Source organism: Apodemus sylvaticus, chromosome 15, assembly GCF_947179515.1.
Source record: "Apodemus sylvaticus chromosome 15, mApoSyl1.1, whole genome shotgun sequence".
In the NCBI taxonomy this organism is placed as follows: Eukaryota; Metazoa; Chordata; class Mammalia; order Rodentia; family Muridae; genus Apodemus; species Apodemus sylvaticus.
In genome coordinates, this window is record NC_067486.1 from 11,159,777 (window position 1) to 11,173,082 (window position 13,306).

Consider the following 13,306-nt stretch of genomic DNA (forward strand, 5'->3'; position numbering starts at 1 on the left):
GCAGGAATAAAGCAATGATGATAGCCTTCAGAATGCAGTAAAAACTACTCCTAAAATGACTATCAAGGAAAAGGAGCCTTTTAGAAGCAGTTTTAGATCCAAGGTGGTTAAAACTTACAATTTTTGCCTATAAAAAAATCTCCACATGTACAGGTTAAATCCCTGATAAAGATCTGAAATGCTTGGGACTGAAAGTGTTTGTATTTCAGAATATACCAGACTTTAGAATATTTATATAGCACACTCATCAGCTGAATATCTCTATTCTGAAAATCAGAAATCTAAAATGTTCCAACATCCAAAACTTTTTTTTTTTTTTTTTTTTTGGATTGGATGTTCCCATTCAAAAACTTTGAGATTTCAGAATAAGGATGCTCCAAGCTGTACCTAGAGGGCCATGCACGGTGGCTCGTGCACTTGGAAGGCTGGAGCATAAAGAATGGTGAGAGTTCACCGTTTACCTGGGCTAAAGCAATCAAACGTTGTAACCACAGTTCAGCTTTTCCCAAACCAGGCAGTGACATCGTACTTAGTGAGCTTACCCAAGTTCAAATACAGCTTGGTGACCTAACAAAAGTCCCTCCTCCTCACACTAACCATCACTGTGGTGACTGCCTGGAAAATAAAGAAGAAAGGACTCTGATATCCACCGTCCAATAGCACAGATGCATCATTGAGCGCCGCCACCCCAAGACAAGCTCTTCTGGTTCCATAGGAGGAAGTGGAGACCACCGCTTGGAAAGTGGATCATAAACCTCAAAGGAGCAGAGCTCTAGTTCTTCACTGCTGATTCCTCCAACTGCATAAATTAAACCTTGCCTTTCACAGCACCCAAAGTAGTAGCGCGACATCACAGCTGACTTCCCATTTGTTTTTATCAGGGTCAAATCGTTCAAAGGTGTTGCCAATCTCAGCTCCAACCCACCCACCCAAAGCATAGATTGCCCTGTAGCACACACATACTCCCAATCCACAACGGGGGTGATTCATTGAAGCAACAGTTGTCCATTGTTTAGTAACTGGATCATAACACTCAGTACAGCCAAAGATCATCGGATTCTTTTCTCCTCCGATAGCGTAGACCATCCCTCCTAAAACTGCAACTCCAAGTCCGTACCGAGCCTGATGGAGTGAAGATACAGTGATCCAGTACTGGCTAAAGGTATCCAAACGTTCTACACAGCTGAGGGTTCAGTTATCACTCCACACACCCCCCCCCCCCCGTACTGCATACAGATATTTTCTTGCCTTCTTCTGAGGTCGAACTTTAGATGTCTGCAGAAAACTACAAAGCTTGTTTTCTTTGGGAGACTTGCAGGGTTCACATTACTCTTTCAAAAGTGTTTGCAGGGCAACTCAGAGTTTAAAATCAGATACTCCTTCAAAGTACTTTAAAAGCTTCAGGGATGGAAACAAGGGGAATCGAACTGGATGTAACACTTCCACCACATGCTTTCTTCTCTTTCCCAGATCTTTCAGAACCCACTGGATTGCAGCTAAGAAGACTTGGTATTCATCTTCAATGCTAAGCTCTTCATAAAATTTTGATCAGCAGATCTTTTGTAAGTACCAGGAACTCTTCCCCACTATAAACCTCCAAGAAATAGATATGAATATAATTTTCCGTAAATTCCAAAAGATCACGGCAGGCAATTTGCTCAGAGAACTGAAAGAGTCCAATGCAGTTCTGAGGCTCAGTTTGTCTTTTCAGAACATCACAGCAAAGATTAACAACTTCAGTTCACTGCAGCATTTCCGCTGCAGCATGTCCGCTGCAGCATGTCCGCTGCAGCAATCAACTCCTGGTCCTTATTCCCAGCTATGCTCACTAATCCTGTATAAATGAAATCTAGAAGTAACTGAAAGATTCCAGCTTCAACTCCTAGAGTCTGCACAACATCTTTTGAAGACTCTGTCATTCCTCCAGTGGACAAAGCTGCAAAGTACGGACTACCGGCAGCCAGGACCGGCCGAGGGACATCACAGAAATGCTGTCCACTTCTTATTTTGTTCATCTGGGCCAAGATATGCTGGGCATGTTTATCAGAGGAAAATGAACTGTCAGCCGCCTTGGGGCACTCCTCCTTAGACGTGATGATCACAGACACTGTTGCCCATCATCTGCTTGTATCCCGCCGCGTCCCTTCCCACCAGTGCCCTCCAAGGCTCTGCCTCTTTATTATTATTTTTTCATAGGTTTACTGTTTATTCAATGTTAAATGTTACAGAGTTCTTACACTGTCAGAACTATGCCTGAGAACCCAAAGAAAAAAATGGTGCAATGGACAGTCTCATCCACCCAGTGTATTAAAACTTGATTCATATGCATTTTAATAATTTTACAATCTTAAAACGTTTTTAACAAGACTTGGAATTTTACATCTGCTGCAGGTCTTCAGCATTCCAGTACTGCATGTCATTAAACAAACTCATCATATGTCTCTGTTCACTTCTTAAACCACAACCCTAAACAGGATTTGTGTGTGTATGTGTGTCTAGCTGGGGTAAAGCATACTTTAAGGGAAGTTGGTGGCTCAAGGTGTGAGATTACTTGTTAGGGTTTCTGGTGCCCAAATTAAGTCTTCAGTTTACCCTAAGAAGCTCAAGCTTCTCCTCACCCACCCTCCTCCTGGCTGGCTCGGGTCATGCCAACATTATTGCCCAGAAGTGGCATAAGGTCTGGTCAGGAGACACTGGCCTACACCTCCTGCTTCCCACACTGCTGTGCTAATCCACTGAACTACAAGACATGCTCCCTAGCTGGGAACACTTCCCCATTACCTGTTCCAGTCCTGTCAATAGTGAGCAAGTCTAAACTGTTTGGCAAAGGGATTCATTTACAGAGAGAAACCCAGGCACTAGGTATCGTATCATATAGTCATATGCCAATATAGAATATGTGTACTGGACCCTTTGTAGTGACATGAAAGTAGGTAACTGACAGACTATGATATATTTTTGTCATTTGATCAATTCCTATTCCCTGTTACCATCTGGTTCCTCATGTACTTTAATTCTTGGACAGGATGGAAGAAATATTAACTTCATAAGGGCAAGGCCATTACTTGGCACTGAAGCTGAGAGCATTGAATTAAGGTTTGATGAACTGAGATGATCCACAGTCTACATTCTTCTTGAATGTCCTGGTTCTTGAATGTTCTGGCATAAGGAGCAAATCATTTGACATTATGCTGTTAAGAGAATTCTGTAAATATACAAGTATTTAATTATTTCTAGCTCAGTTTTGGTCAAACTAGGCATTTCTTCTCCTCTGATCTTTCATGAAATACAACCTTTTCAACCATTAAGGCTTCTTGAAATGATGCTCCTTTCTCCATTGCTGTGCTTGCTTGAGTTTAGACTCATTACATCATTGCTATGTGAGTGCAGAGTCTCCTCTTTTTCTTATCCTTGGCGTTAGTTCTTTGTAGTAGTTAGGTAAACATTGTAGATTTCCCCATGAGAAGAAAGCTTGTTCCTGTGCTTCCCCTTCCCTCTCAGTCTAGGCTAGCAGCCTTGTCACTGCCTCTGAGGGATGAGATGTGGTGGTGATGGCACTGTGCACATTGTCTGCTCAGAGCTCTGCTGTTCTTAGAACAGCGAGACCATGCAATGGAAGCCAAGTTGTCTTTCTCATGCTGTAGCTCTCATGAACAAGAAATAATAGCTCTGTGAGGAAGTCCAGAAGCATCACGTGAATGAAGCCATCCTAGACAATCTAGCTGATACCTGAACATTGGGCCTTCGATATGTAAGAGTGAAGTAGAAGCTACAGAGATGCTTGTCAGAGCTGCTCTGTCTTAGGGTTTCTATTTTCTGAACAGAACATCATGACCAAGAAGCAAGTTGGAGAGGAAAGGGTTTATTCAGCTTACACTTCCACATTGCTGTTCATCACCAAAGGAGGCCAGGGCTGGAACTCAAGCAGGTCAGGAAGCAAGAGCTGATGCAGAGGCCATGGAGGGATGTTACTTACTGGCTTGCTTCCCCTGGCTTGCTCAGTTTGCTTTCTTATAGAACTCAAGCATACCAGCCCAGGATGGCACCAACCACAATGGGCCCTACCTCCTCCTTCACCAACTGAGAAAATGCCCCACAGCTGGATCTCATGGAGGCATTCCCCAACTGAAGCTCCTTTCTCTGTGATAACTCCAGCTTCTATCAAGTTGACACAAAACCAGCCAGTACAAAACCACAAACTAAGTGTTTTAAAATCTGAAGAATTCGGAGTGGTTTAGCATGAAGTACAAACTAACTGGTAAGTGATAAAATTTGGACAATTTTTTGCCTTTACTAAAGTCTGAAAATCCTCCCCAATTTATATTGCAAATAAACCACTCAGGATCTGACTTTCACTCATGAGTCTCTCCAGCTTGCTGCTCCTCTTCCAGTATGACACTTGAGATCCCCCAGTGCATTATGCCCCTCTTTCCATTCCCATTTCTCTCTTCTCATCTGCTTACCTTCTGTTGAGCCCCTAGGGAGTCTAATCTGTAGACCCTTCTTTGTGTCCTGTTGGTACTTCATTAGTAATCCTACCTCTGGACATTGATGTAACAATTACATTTACCTTCTCTAGGAGGATTGTGAATATATTAACACCAAAGTTTATCTCTTATTCTTTTTAGATGTATGAATCAGGTTTTAGTAATGTAAAAATAAATAAAAGATGGCATAAAATGGTATGTAAAGTTCATGGCCACCTCTAACCTTCTAAAGATCAGTAAGTAAATTATTGGCTTTTAATCTAGTCATTTCCCTTCCTATGAGTTTTATTTTTATCTTTCTTATGAGTTTCTTTCTAATTGTTATAGATTTTGTTGACATAAAAAGCAAGAAATATGAGTCTTTTATAACAATTGCTAGTTTAACTATCATGGTTGCATTAAACTATCTTACTGTCAAGTAGGTATCTTAGTATTTCACAGTTCTGAATTCACACATGATGATTTCATCTGTTTTGGCTTTCTGGAAAATAATTCCTTAATTTATTCTAAAGTATCTATCTGCCTGTTTATGCCCAATATTATGTGATTTATCAGATTTCTTGAAAGAAACCTAAGTTAAGTAATTAAACTTCTTTTTTTTTTTCTGGGCTGGGGAGATGACTCTTCAGATAAAGGTATTTGCTGCCAAGCCCAGTGCATAACTTGAGTTTAATCTTTGTGACCAACATGGTGGAATGCAAAAACAGACTTCTATAAAAGTTGTCATCTGACCTCTGCATAAATTCCAAGGAATGTGCATGTACAAAAATGCACACACATCCACACACCACACCACACCACACCACACACACACACACACACACACACTAAAATAAATAAAATAAAAAAATGGTTGGTGTTAAAGCAATTGCTGCCTATTAAATAAAAAAATCTGACAAACATAATCTGTCAATCCATTTGATTCATGGTGTTGCATACATCACTCAAGTGATAACATGAAATCATCAATAGAGATTAAAGTGTGTGAGAATCGAGAGTCCAATCAAAATGAGAGAAATTAAAATTTTTTGGGGTTACCACCCTCATATCAAAAAAAGAGTAAGATAAACACCCAGCAAACATAGTCACCTTCTCCACAGAATTGTGGCAAGCCTGAGTCAGGCAACATACAGAAAGTGATGTGACTGTTCTTCCTGGAAATCTAGTCTGGAGACAAATGAAGGAAGTGACTTACTGAGCGATGTGTGTGAACTACCCAGGCCCTGTCAGCTCAGCAGATGTGGATGAACAATGAGAAAGTGCCCATATTTTCAGTTAAAAGTGATATGACAATCATGATGTCATATTTTGAAACTTAATTTTTTGTTGTTTCATGTGGGTTTTCTTTCAATTGTTCCTTAGCAAAATCATCCCGGTAGTGATTTGGGGAGAAAAAGTTGAATATAAGCCAGGGTGTACTAGGGACTTGACTAAAAATAACAGTTATATTCTCTGACCTAATTATAAGGGAGGGTGATTGTTTGGCTAGAGTATCATAGTTGAGATTGAGTAAGACAATAAAACCATAATGGGGAAAACCAAAATTCAACAGAAGTTATTTTTATTATAATATAGATTTAGCAGAGACTCAAAAAGAAAGCAGCCTCTTCTGCCTAGAAGATTTCTTTCCTTTGACTCTCTCTAAACTTGGACAGATCACACCTGACAAATAACAGGAGTGTAGGGGGAAGGGGAAAGCTAGAGTGGAGAGGACTTTTCCATCATAATCACGGCGGCTCATCCACGGAGGCTAATTTTTTTTATTCGATATATTTTTTATTTACATTTCAAATGATTTCCTCTTTTCTAGCCCCCCACTCCCCGAAAGTCCCATAAGCCCCCTTCTCTCCCCCTGTCCTCCCACCTACCCCTTCCCACTTCCCCGTTCTGGTTTTTTTGCCCTATACTGCTTCACTGAGTCTTCACGGAGGCTAATTTTATGAAATAGAAGAAAAAAATCATAAATAATGGAGGAATAGAAAGTCAAGATTGCTAATGTTACATAGAAAGCATCGGGTTTCTGGCCGTGTTTATCAAGGCTCATTTTCTGTCCAAACTAAAATGAAACAGTTCCTGTTTCTACAAAGGAGCAAAACGTAACACACTGCCCTATGTTAAGGGCAAGATGTGCGGAAGAACACTTGCACAGGCAGCTGGAGTGTGTCCCGTAGGAGTGGCACGGAAGGCAGTCCTTCGTGGGTAAAGGATGAAAGTTGAACAATGGGCCTTTGTGGGTGGAATATTGTGGCTGTCATTCAGACATTATGAAGGACCATTTTGAAAGAGAAATGAGTAATCGAAGTACCGACTAAAAGGTCTGGAACCAAAATAGACAAGCACGGAACAAGAGCAGAGCTGGCTGAATGAATCTTTCTGCAAATTTCTCTAGGAGCACCAGCCTCTTCTGTAAAGTTCTGCAGTTGGGGGAAAGCTATGTGACAGGGGTAGGGATGGCGGTGGGGTGGGGGTGGGGGTAGGGTGGGGAGCCAGTCCTGAGCAAGAGTGAGGTCAAGATGTATCCAAACCCTGAACATCTTGTCCAGCAGGAGTCGGACTTTTCCGTCCTTGCTCTAGGTCTGCATGTCCTGGTACAAGGACCCTGTACCACCCCGCCTCTGCCATCCTTGAGGTAGTAACATCACCTGGTGGCAAAACGACATGTTTAACCAACCCAAGATAGAGTTTTTGTGCTTAAAATCCCACCCAGAGAAAGGCTTGTCACTGCACTGGGGCTAATACAGCCTTTCTGTTGGCCATGTCTGAGTAGTCTTCTCTGGTGCATATCTCCCAACAGTATTATTGCTTCACGGAGGTGGATTTCTAGCTCAATTTTAGAATAGATCCTTGCAGATGTGGAATGGAAACATCTAATTCTTTGGAAAGTTAGTTATGTCAAATGACAGTTTATTGGGGCGCACAGATGAAAGGATATCTTGCTAAAGCAAACATGTGAATGATTGTTTTTCTGAAGCAGACATAGGTGAAAGGATGTTTGGATATAGCAGACACATGAAAGGACCCAGGACAAGCACTGAGCTTTGGTTTGGCTTGCTCTTCCTCGCTATTCTTTAAAAAAGACACACATATTGCTTTGCCTTAGAGATTACTGTTGAGCTCATCTTGTGATAACAGGGCCATCGAGAGAAACTTGCCCAAGAACTGATCTTGAGGTTCCTGTGGCAGTTGCTGCTTCCACAGCCTCTCCTCAGGCCAGTTGATAAGCTGGCTGTTTCTTCAGGATTGAACTACAGTTGCTAGTTCATGCCTGGTGTCTGCCTGCCTAGAGGACTGGTCTGCAGCTGCTAAATCATATTTGGTGTTTGCTATGGGACTGAACTGCTGCCAAAGAAGAACAAGCTTGCCCCTAAAGATCTACTGCTGAACAACAGGTCCACTTCCCCATATCCTTATAACTTTTCTTTTCTACTACCTCTTCTGGGTGGGGGGCTAGAGGAGAGGCTGAACTCTTATTAAAAGTAAGTTGCAACAACAACAACAACAACAAAACCTTCCTCTCTCCCTATAAGGACACATCTAGCAAGCACCTGGAATCCCTCTTCATGCAAATGAAGAGTTCTCTGTACCAGCTGATAATGTGCATTCTTTCAGAAAGCCTCTACTCACTTCCAGAGGTTTGTATAACCCTTGTTATTCACAATAAAAGAGAGTGTTTTCTCTGAAATCCCGTCTCAGAGAAGGCTGTCTCTCCCTGAACTCACCACCTGGAGCATCTCTGTTCCTTTAAATCCAGCTTGGTGCTCATCGGTGACTGGGCACCCAGAGGGCAGAAGCAGAACCTGGCAGACAGTTCTGCAACATGGCAGGTTAGGCTGTGCTATTCCATGTGGGGTTACTGCAGAACCTTGTAAACTGTAGTTCAGATCCCGGGCATTTACATATCAAGGCGTTCCCCCCTTCTCCGCATTTGTAGCCCCAGCTGTGAAGGGGATAGAGAAAAGAGAATGATTGGGGCTTAGTGGCTTCTAGCCTACCTGAGAAAATGTCAGAGAAACCTTGTCTCAAAGGAAGGGTTGGATAGTAATAAGGCAGTTCACCGATGCCATCTTCTGGCTTCCATATACAGCCCCACATCTGTCTGTCTGTCTGTCTGTCTGTCTGTCATACACACATACTAAATATTTAAACTAGAGTAAACCCAGGCAAAATAAAAGCTCTTATGTTTTTCATACTTCCAAGGTCTCAGTTGACACACGTGTCCCATCTGGTTAGGTAGCTCCGGATGAACATCTTCAGAGCCTGGGACTGAATGTGATCCTGAAAATCAGTAACAGTAAGGCATCTATCGTCTCAAGGAACGGGTGTTCACGTGGGCATACCTGCTTCCCGGAGAGGTGATATGCATCAAAACTGCCTTTTGAAGGATGAAGAGGGTAGAACCAGGCTGCCACACAGTGTGCTGCTAGGAAAGCCTGTGTTCATTGTCTGTGTTTCATATGAATACTTAGACCATTGTCAATTCTTGGTAGTTAGAAAGAATGACTTGTGAACTGAGTGCTTTGTTTGTTTTGATGAAACAGCATTGAAACCCCACGGAAAAGCAAGAAAACTAAAAAAAAAAAAAAAGATTGTTTCTTGACAGATGAGAACTTTGAGCCCCAAAGTCAACTAAGAGATAAGATTAAAAAGAAAAACTTGGCTGATTTCTTTTTCATTTAACTAAAATATTAATTCCATCATTTCTGTCCTCCACGTCCCCCCTCCTCCTAACCCCCCTCACGTGCTCTTACTCCCTCCCAAATTTAAGGCTTAAAGAAATGTTTGTTACATGTACGTACAAACTTAACCTGTTGAGCTGGCTCAGTGTTGCCTGCATATATGTGGTCCTAAGGAAGACTACTTGGTATTGGATAACCAATCGGGGTCTCATTCCCAGGGAAGGCTAATTGTCTCTCCCTTGTCAGTTGTTCCTTTCAGTTCTTCATCTAGAGGTGAGGCCCCTGGAGCTTTCCCCATCTCCATTGGCATGCCAACTGCTGATGGGATTGCTCAGGTCTTGTTTAGACAGCCATGTACAGATTTCAAGGGCGCAGCTTCCTTGGCCCCATGAGTGACCGACTTTTAAATACAATATAAAACTCGGTGCTATGTTGTCTTGTTCTGCAAGTGAAAACCAATATATGTCTCTCTAAGATGTAACTACATTTAAAGAATGATTTGCATATAGCTTACACAGTATAAACAGTTGATCACCACAGAGTGCTTGATACATATATCATACAATGCTGTCTACCCCATGCACTAGTATAGCTACTTTACAGCACTGAATCAAAGCAGCCCTCACAGCTAACTCTGAGAGCAGTGCTTTTATGCGCTCATATTATAAATGGACAAACCAAGGTTTAGAGAGGTTCAGTAAATTACTTAGGGTCACACAATCAGTGTGTGTAGCAATAATGGGATTTCATTGATACTCTTAATGTCTGTTTTATAAAATCTACACACACTGCCTTTCAGATTCATGCACAGGTAGTTGATCTCTAGGAAGGCTACCTAGCCAGTGCACAAAAGATAGGGGCAATTGATGCTCTGAAGGCAGAAACCCAGAGAACTTTACTGAGTAGTTTCTGAGCTACTTATACAAGGCTATTTCAGTTCTCTGTGCTGTGTGTGCATATCCTGACTCGCCCTTTCCTTAGGGAAAATTGGGAGCAAAATATACGTAGAAATGAGCCTTTTGTTGCTTCGCCAAACTTGGCAAGGCTGGTGATCACAGCCTCCTAGCAGAAGAGAACTTCCCTGCCAGTAAATGAGTGTGCCTTTCAAAGTCAGATGAAAGGGTCCTCTGTGCATACCTGACAGCCTGTTTCAGCATCGAAGCGGGGATGTGTTAAGGGAGTCAGGTCTAACCGTAGACCGACCCCGTGTTTCAGAATCCTAAAATAATTGTCAATGAAATAAAGCCTCCTGAGTCAGAGGATGTGACATCCTTATTTGCATGATTCAGAATGGCAGTGACGCCACAGGCAGCCAGGCCTCGGGGAGGAGTTCCTGAACATGGAAACACTGAACAATTAAATGGCCACAGGAGTTGGCACCAAATGAATTGTCTTAGATAACTGAAGCCTGTCCCATTGGGCCCCCGCACAGGAAGCTGGTGGCTATCAGAACTTCACAGTGGGCTATTCCTGTTAACGCCCTCATGTTTTCTCTGGAGTGTGGGCCTGACAGCAGAAAGTTCTGTGAGGTGAATTGAAATGCTGAGCTTCTTTTTAAAAAAAAATACCTTTTATTTATCTATAGAGATTTTTCACATGTGCGTACAATGCATTTTGATCATTTCTGCTCTTCCATTCATCACCCCAACTACTTTAGATTCAAGCCCACACTCCAACCCTTTCCCAACTTCATGTCCTCTACTCTTTTTAAATATGTCACAGATCCAACTTGTGCTGCCCTCACATGCATGGGTGTTGGGCTATCCACTGGAGAGTGGTCAACCTACTACAGGCCACATCCCCGAAGAAAACAGACTTTACATTCCCTAGCAACCATCTACTGTCAAGAGCTCCTCAGCTAGAAGCTGGAGTTCACAAAGCTCTCCCATTCTCCATGGTAGTCTGTGAACTGGGTTGATCTTCTTTAGGTCTTGAACCACAGTTGAGAGACTTCATGAGCACCACAGCCCTTTCAGGGTCAAAAGACACTGCTATCCAGATCCCCCCTTTCCCCCACAGACCTCTAGCTCTTACATCTTTCTGTTTCCTGTCTTGTTCCCTGGGCCTGTTTGGAGTGTATAATGCAGATGTTCTCTCTTTTTTTTTATGGTAATTACTAATTCAGTTTTTTTTAATTATTCGATATAATTTATTTACATTTCAAATGATTTCCCCTCTTCTAGCCCCCCCACTCCCCGAAAGTCCCGCAAGCCCCCTTCTCTTCCCCTATCCTCCCACCCACCCCTTCCCACTTCCCCGTTCTGGTTTTGCTGAATACTGTTTCACTGAGTCTTTCCAGAACCAGGGGCCACTCCTCCTTTCTTCTTGTACCTCATTTGATGTGTGGATTATGTTTTGGGTATTCCAGTTTTCTAGGTTAATATCCACTTATTAGTGAGTGCATACCATGATTCACCTTTTGAGTCTGGGTTAACGCAGATGTTCTCTTTATGATTGAGTTACTCCTTAGATAACTATTCTGTAAGCTTCAACCAGTTTTGAGCTCATGCGTTAACCACCGTCTACACAAAAAGAAGCTTCTTTAGTGATATCTGAGAGCTGTACTAGTTTGTGGGCAGAAGATGCTTATTTCAGGGGTAGTGTCCAGTCCTTAGAAAACCACATCTATTTTTTGAAGGTCTCACATAATCATTATATTGACCACAGTGAATTTTATAACTTGGTTATAGAAGTTAGAGGTAGATAAAGGCCTTTGTAGAATCCATGAACTTCATTGAGTGTGAGGGCTGATTATCTGTCCTGGGAAGGTGATGTTGTTTCTATGGCATTCTCAAAAGAGACATTTGAACTCTAAAAGTTGTAAGTCTGGTCCTGGCAATTATAGTCTAGAGATGATAAACAGACTTTCATAATGTATTATAATTACATAGAATCTTAAAAACTAGGCTCTGCTAATGAAGTGACAACATTTTTGTTACTGAATATAAAACTTTCCAATATTCCATCAGTATTTTTTAAGTTAAAACATTTTTCATACATTTTATTTTAATCACATTCTCCCCTCACAACTTCTTCCAGATCCTTCCTACCTCTCTACCCACAAGAAATATCAGCCATATTCCAGGACAGGCCCCATGCCCAGGAATCGGCCAATACAAATGAATTACATTTTTTTTTCTGTTCTGGTTTTGGTATTTATGTCCTACAGAGTTAGTCTTTTTTAATACACAGGACTGTGCCCTGCTACCTGTGTAGACCCAGTCCCTGTCAGTTAATTGATGTATCAGCTCTCTCGATCAGACTCTACTTCCTAAAACCTTGCTGTGATTTGGAGAGTAAACAGACCAAGAGAAGAGCTCTCCATGCTTTGAATGTAAGCCTTTATGTTGTAGAAGGATTTAAAAATTTCATCTGTGTATTGTCGTATGTATGGGGTGTTCTTCAAAGATGAAGTAATTCTTAAGCATCCTGTCTCCTAAATGGAGCTTTGGTTGATGGTTGAAAGGGACTCTCCTAACTTCTAAAGAAACCCAGATGAAACCTGACAGCACTCAGGTTCACACAAGCTTCTTCCCAAGCCACTAGAAGCAAAACTCCTCAGACAGCAATGCCATTCTCCATAGCCCCATCTAACATGTAAGTACGCCATATTTGGGAATCAGATGATACCGTTGCCAAAATGCAGTGGATTACTAAACATGGGTCAAACAAATGGCAATCATACCAGGAGCCATATGAATAGGAAGAAGTTAGTACTCTGGCTACATTTCCTTTTGCAGTGTGCTGACAATTGGAATCGAGTATCTTCATCAAGAGAATACCTGTGAGGGCTATCTCCACAGCCTGCCCAGTTCCCCTGTGAGCTCCACTGCTCCTTCCTCTCCTGATTCATCAGGCAGACATCTGCTGCCAGAGCATCACTATTCTGTCTCACTGTTAGCTACTGTCATTGGGAAAACCCAAATGCGCAGCAGCTACTAGAAGCATCAGAAGCAGGTATTCTGACATTTTCTAAACATAACTTTCTTCCTTGTAAGCCAATGCTGCAAGAACAAATTTGTTTACTTTCCATTGTGTTGTGAGGGCAGTAGAAAAGTGTTAGTAACTCTGACATAACGGAGAGCAAGAACACATTCTGTTTTGCTTTTGTCCAGCCCCAAAACAGCTTTCCATAGAACACAG

At 42.0% G+C, this 13,306-nt stretch overlaps 1 pseudogene; it reads right to left on the reverse strand.

Annotated features, from left to right (window-relative positions):
* Nucleotides 1-567: 567 nt before the first annotated feature.
* The window catches only part of LOC127666298 (actin-binding protein IPP-like), a 135,379-nt pseudogene continuing 122,640 nt past the window's right edge, over nt 568-13,306 (reverse strand).